This window comes from Salvelinus fontinalis, chromosome 33 (genome assembly GCF_029448725.1).
Source record: "Salvelinus fontinalis isolate EN_2023a chromosome 33, ASM2944872v1, whole genome shotgun sequence".
NCBI classification, from domain to species: Eukaryota; Metazoa; Chordata; class Actinopteri; order Salmoniformes; family Salmonidae; genus Salvelinus; species Salvelinus fontinalis.
In genome coordinates this window covers 23812028-23818431 of record NC_074697.1, presented here as the reverse complement: position 1 = coordinate 23818431, position 6404 = coordinate 23812028, and positions in this window count along the sequence as shown.

The window sequence follows — 6404 nt, the reverse complement described above, 5'->3', positions numbered from 1 at the left end:
AAGAAATACAGCCTGATATAGAGGTCCTGGATGGCAGGGAGCTGTGCCCAGTGAAATACCGGGCCGTACACACTACTCTCTGCAGCGCCTTGCGGTCGGATGCCAAGCAGTTGCCATACCAAGCGGTGATGCATTTAGTCAAGATTCTTTCAATAGAGCTGTAGAACCTTTTGAGGATCTTAGGTCCCATGACAAATCTTTTCAGCCTCCTGAATGGTGTTGTACGTTGCCTTCTTCACGACTGTGTTGGTCTGTGTGTGGATCATTAAAATTCCTTAGTGATGTGGACACCGAGGAACTTGAAGCTCTCGACCCGGTCCACTACAGCACCGTGGATGGGGGTGTGCTTAGCCCTCCATTTCCTGTAGTCCACATTCAGCTCCTTTGTATTGCTGATGTTGAGGGAAAGGTTGTTGTCCTCGCATCACACTGCTTTGTCAAGTCAAATCAAATTGTATTGGTCACATACACATCGTTTGCAGATGTTATTGCGAGTGTAACGAAATGCTAATGCTTCTAGATCTGATAGTGCAGCAGTATCTAACAGTTCCACATAACTAAATAGAAATCAAGTAAAGGAATAGGATAAGTATCTAACAATTCCACAACAAAACATAATACAATCTAGTAAAGGAATGGAATAAGAATAAATAAGTATAAAATATATGGATGTGCAGTGACAGAGTGGCTATGATGAATTAGATAGTGAATGATACAGTATACATTATATACATATGAGATGAGTAATGCGAGATATGTACACATTCTTAAAGCCGCATTATTAAAGTGACTACTGTTCCATTTATTAAAGTGGACAATGATATCAAGCAGTCGCCTCTGTGCTAGTGGTGGCTGTTTAACAATCTGATGGCCTTGAGATAGGAGCTGTTTTTCAATCTCTGTCCCAGCTTTGATGCACTTGTACTGACCTCGTCTTCTGGATGATAGCGGGGTGAACAGGCAGTGGCTCGGGTGGTTGTTGTACTTGATGATCTTTTTTGCCTTCCTGTGACATCGGTGTTGTAGGTGTCCTGGAGAGCAGGTCATTTGCCTCCGGTGATGCGTTGTGCAGACTGCACCACCCTCTGGAGAGCCTTGCAGTTGTGGGCGGTGCAGTTGTCGTACCAGGCGGTGATACAACCCGACAGGATGCTCTCAATTGTGCACCTGTAAAGGTTAGTGAGGGTTTTCGGAGACAAGCCAAATTTTTCAGCCTCCTGAGGTTGAAGAGGCGCAGTTGCGCCTTCTTCACCACGCTGTCTGTGTGTGTGGACCATTTCAGTTTGTCTGTGATATGAACACCGGGGAACTTAACTTTCCACCTTCTCCACTGCTTTCCCGTCGATGTGGATTGGGGGCTGCTCCCTTTGCTGTTTCCTGAAGTCCATGATCATCTCTTTGGTTTGCTGACATTGAGTGAGAGGTTATTTTCCTGACACCACACTCCGAGAGCCCTCACCTCCTTCCTGTAGACTGTCTCGTCGTTGTTGGTAATCAAGCCTACCACTGTGGTGTCATCTGCAAACTTGATGATTGAGTTGGAGGCGTGCGTGGTTACACAGTCATGGGTGAACAGGGAGTCCAGGAGGGGGCTGAGAACACACCCTTGTGGAGCCCCGGTGTTGAGGATCAGCGAAGTGGAGATGTTGTTTCCTACATTCACCACCTGGGGGCGGTCCGTCAGGATTTCCAGGACTCAGTTGCACAGGGCAGGGTCGAGACCCAAGGTCTCAAGCTTAATGAGGAGTTTGTAGGGTGCTATGGTGTTGAATGCTGAGCTGTAGTCAATGAACAGCATTCTTACATAGGTATTACTCTTGTCCAGATGGGATAGGGCAGTGTGCAGTGTGATGGCAATTACATCGTCTGTGGACCTATTGGGGTGGTAAGCAAATTGAAGTGGGTCTAGGGTGACCGGTAGGGTGGAGGTGATATGATCCTTGACTAGTCTCTCAAAGCACTTCATGATGACAGAAGTGAGTGCTACGGGGTGATAGTCATTTAGTTCAGTTACCTTAGCTTTCTTGGGAACTGGAACAATGGTGGCCATCTTGAAGCATGTGGGGACAGCAGACTGGGATAGGGATTGATTGAATATGTCCGTAAACACACCAGCCAGCTGGTCTGGGCATGCTCTGAGGACGTGGCTAGGGATGCCGTCTGGGCCGGCAGCCCTGCGAAGGTTAACACGTTTAAATGTTTTACTCACGTCGACCACGGGGAAGGAGAGCCCACAGTCTTAGGTAGCGGGCCGCGTCGGTGGCACTGTATTGTCCTCATAGCGTGCAAAGAAGTTGTTTAATTTGTCTGGAAGCAAGACGTCGATGTCTGCAACTGGGCTGGTTTTCTTTTTGTAATCCGTGATTGTCTGTAGACCCTGCCACATACGTCTCGTGTTTGAGCTGTTGAATTGTGACTCCACTTTGTCTCTGTACTGACGTTTTGCCTGTTTGATTGCCTTACGGAGGGAATAACTACACTGTTTGTATTCTGTCATATTTTCAGTCACCTTGCCATGATTAAATGCTGTGGTACGTGCTTTCAGCTTTGCGCGAATGCTGCCATCAATCTATGGTTTCTGGTTAGGGAAGGTTTTATTAGTCACAACGGGTACAACATCTCCTATACACTTCCTTATAAACTCGCTCACCGAGTCAGCGTATACATCAATGTTGTTGTCTGAGGCTACCCGGAACATATCCCAGTCCACGTGATTGAAGCATTCTTGAAGCGTGGAATCCGATTGGTCAGTCCAGCGTTGGATAGGCCTAAGCACAGGCGCTTCCTGTTTTAGTTTCTGCCTATAGGAAGGGAGCAACAAGATGGAGTCATGGTCAGATTTGCCAAAAGGAGGGCGGGGGAGGGCTTTGTGTGCATTGCAGAAGTTAGAGTAGCAATGGTCGAGCGTGTTACTCGCTTGTGTACAGCAATCGATATTCTGATACAATTTAGGTAGAATTGTTCTCAAATTAGCTTAATTAAAATCCCCAGCTACAATAAATGCAGCCTCAGGATATATGCTTTCCAGTTTGCATAAAGTCCAGTGAAGTTCCTTGATGGCCGTCTTGGTATCCGTTTGCGGGGGATATACACAGCTGTGACGATAACTGAGGAGAGTTCTCTTGTGAGATAATACGGTCTGCATTTGATTGTGAGGAATTCTATGTCAGGTGAACAAAAGGACGAGTTCCACTGACCTTCTCCCTATAGGCTGTCTCATCATTGTTGGTGATCAGGCCAACCACTGTCGTGTCGTCAGCAAACTTGATGTGGTTGGAGTCGTCCATGGCCACGCAGTCGTGGGTGAACAGGGAGTACATGAGGGGACTAAGCACGCACTCCTGAAGGGCCCCCGTGTTGAGGGTCAGTGTGGTGTATGTGTTGTTGCCTACCCTTACCACCTGGTGTGGCCCGTCAGGAAGTCCAGGATCCAGTTGCAGAGGGAGGTGTTTAGTCCCAGGGTCCTGAGCTTAGTGATGAGCTTGGTGGGCAATATGATGTTGAACGCAATAGTCAATGAAAAGCATTCTCACGGAGGTGTTCCTCTTGTCCAGGTGGGAGAGGGCAGTGTGGAGTGCAATACAGACTGCTTCATCTGTGGATCTGTTGGGGCGGTTTGCGAATTAGAGTGGGTCTAGGGAGTCTGAGATGATTGTGTTGATGTGAGCCATAACCATCCTTTCAAAGCATTTCATGGCTACAGATGTGAGTGCCACGGGTGATAGTCATTAAGGGAAAGGGAAAGGGGGATACCAAGTCAGTTGAACAACTGAATGCATTCAACTGAAATGTGTCTTCCACATTTAACCCAATAAGACGGGTTACTTTGGCATTCTTGGGCACGGGGACTATGGTGGTCTGCTTGAAACATGCAGGTATTACAGACTGGGTCAGGGAGAGGATGAAAATGTAATCCGTCTGGCCCTTGTGAATGCTAACCTGTTTAAAGGTCTTACTCATATTGGCTATGGAGAACGAGATCACACAGTCGTCTGGAAAAGCTGGTGCTCTCATACGTCGTTCAGTGTTGCTTGCCTTGAAGTGAGCTTAGAAGGAATTTAGCTCATCTGGTAGGCTCGCATCACTCCAGATTTTGTATTTATTTATTTCTGATTTTGTGATTGCACATAAAGGAAGATAGTTCCTACATCTTGTGTCCTTTCTGTCATCCTGTGAACCCTGTTCATTGCTGCTCGCAGCTATATCTGTAAGTGATATTTCATATCTTCATATGAAATACCACTTACAAATATAGCTGCGAGCAGTAAGAAGCAAGGTCTTTAATTTAGGATAAACAGGACATATCTGACATGATTGTCCATGTGTAGGCTATTTTGGACAGAACAGGGTTTTATTGCTCACAATAGATCACATTCCAAAATGATTGCTAAGAGTTAGTTTTAATGAGCCGATAGAAAAACTATACTATCACTACCTCAGGGTGAGAAATTAACCCACTAGTAATAATCAGTCATTTGAGTTTTTTTCCATATCTATACAGTGTATACTCACATCGATTTAACACTAGCCTTTCACAGGCAATAGATCATGCCTTTTGAAGATGTACTGTGCGGTGCTGTTTAATGGAGCTGCCAGCCAGGTAGTATCTATCTCAAAGAGGTCAGTACACTCTGAACAAGCTCCTTTTTGCCTCTCTCTATGAGGTGCCAATGTGAAAGCAAGAGGCCTCTCTAGGTAAAGATTCATGAATTACAAAAAGTGTTCTGCCCTTTGACTCTGGCTGCCAGTGAACTGTTCTTCTTCCTTAACAGAGGAGCAGTGAGGTGGTGCACTGCTGACTGGTTAAGTACAGTACTCCAACCAGGAAGAATAAGTGATTCTCTCTCTGCACAGGGGCTGGGCAAGAAGAGTCGTGCAGAATAAAGAGCAGCTAGGTGACTGACACCTAAAATAATTCAGCTCTGGTTACAAGCAGAATGAGGAGAGCAGAGGGAGTTGGACAGAATGGGTCAGTAGACATCACTAGTTGTGGTGGTGGCTCTTTCTTGGAATTCTGTAATAATGTTGTTGTTTGGGGTTTTTTTCTGACTAATTCATTAATTTTTGGTCCAGTATCTGTCATCCTATCACCTCTTGTGATATCTGTCTCAGACAAAGGCCTAGAGCAAAACCTAATAGATTAGGGCGTAGAGTCACAAATAGCTTCTTTATTCTGCTTCTGGCATTGTGAGTGCTGTCAATTGATAGCAGCATCTTGATAGTGGGATCTTCCATTGACAAGAGGCCTCGGGTGAGACGTGAAATGGCCACAAGATGGTGTAAGAAGTCAGAAGATCAGCCGTAGATAGTGTGCTCCTGACAGCCCAGATATTGCTATGCAAAGAGCTGTTGCTGTCTAGGAACATGATGAGCTTCCAGATCCATTGAAGTCCCAGTCCTAGTCCCAGGCGAGGGAATGAGTTTGGTCTTTTGGATCCACACAAACAGCACATATACTGTATGGTCGATGTAACAGCATAGAAAGTCCCAAAAATATATATATTTCAGAGCACACCGGCTGGATGCAATTGAATATTATGAGCTCATTCATGTTGCCCGTAAATCAAAGCCAAAGTTTTTCCTATTGTACCTCTTAAACATATTTGTTATTTAACCTTAATCTCTGAATGAATGCCACTTAAGCATCTTTACCATGGGTTTGTGCCAGGCTACGTAGGGTGGCAGTTCTCATTGAGATGCAGTTACAGTCTGTCCATAAGTGGGACCTGTCACTGTGAAAGGTCTACTGGGACTGACAAGTCACCCATGAAGACAGCTTAACAACACAGTAGCAAAGCAAAGCCTAGAGATGTCAGTCAACAGAATGGAACAAGTGGCACTTAGCCTACTATAGAATTATAAGTGGGCAGACACAGAAAAAAAATATTGATACACAATAACTGAGTGAATAAATGTATATTAAGATAATAACAAACATCAGGTAACCAAAATGAGCATATATGAAAGTATTTTGTGTGTTTTTGTAGTTCAAGTATGAGTGGGTGCTCAACACCATTTGATCTACTAATGTGTCTTGGAGAGTAGTACAAAGTAGTGTGGATAGCCTACCTGCTCATGCAGGAGTCTCTCTCTCTACCAGCTGGTGAGAGAAGCTGTGTCTTTGATGCTCAGACCCATAGCTTTTTGATGAAAGTTCATTAGAATGAAAGCTCACAGCTTTTGTTTTAAGGCTTTTCTTGATGTGCCAGGTAAAAAACCACACAAAAGAATAGGATGGATTTTTATTAAACTGAGTCTGCCAGTGTGTTTGTGACTGTGTGTGGCTGTCACTGCACTAAAGCTGTTGGCAGCAACAGGCATCGGACAACGCTGACACATCACACTGTAATCAAAACATAATGCACGGAGAGCTTTTTTCATTAACAAATTATATGTGTTTTAAT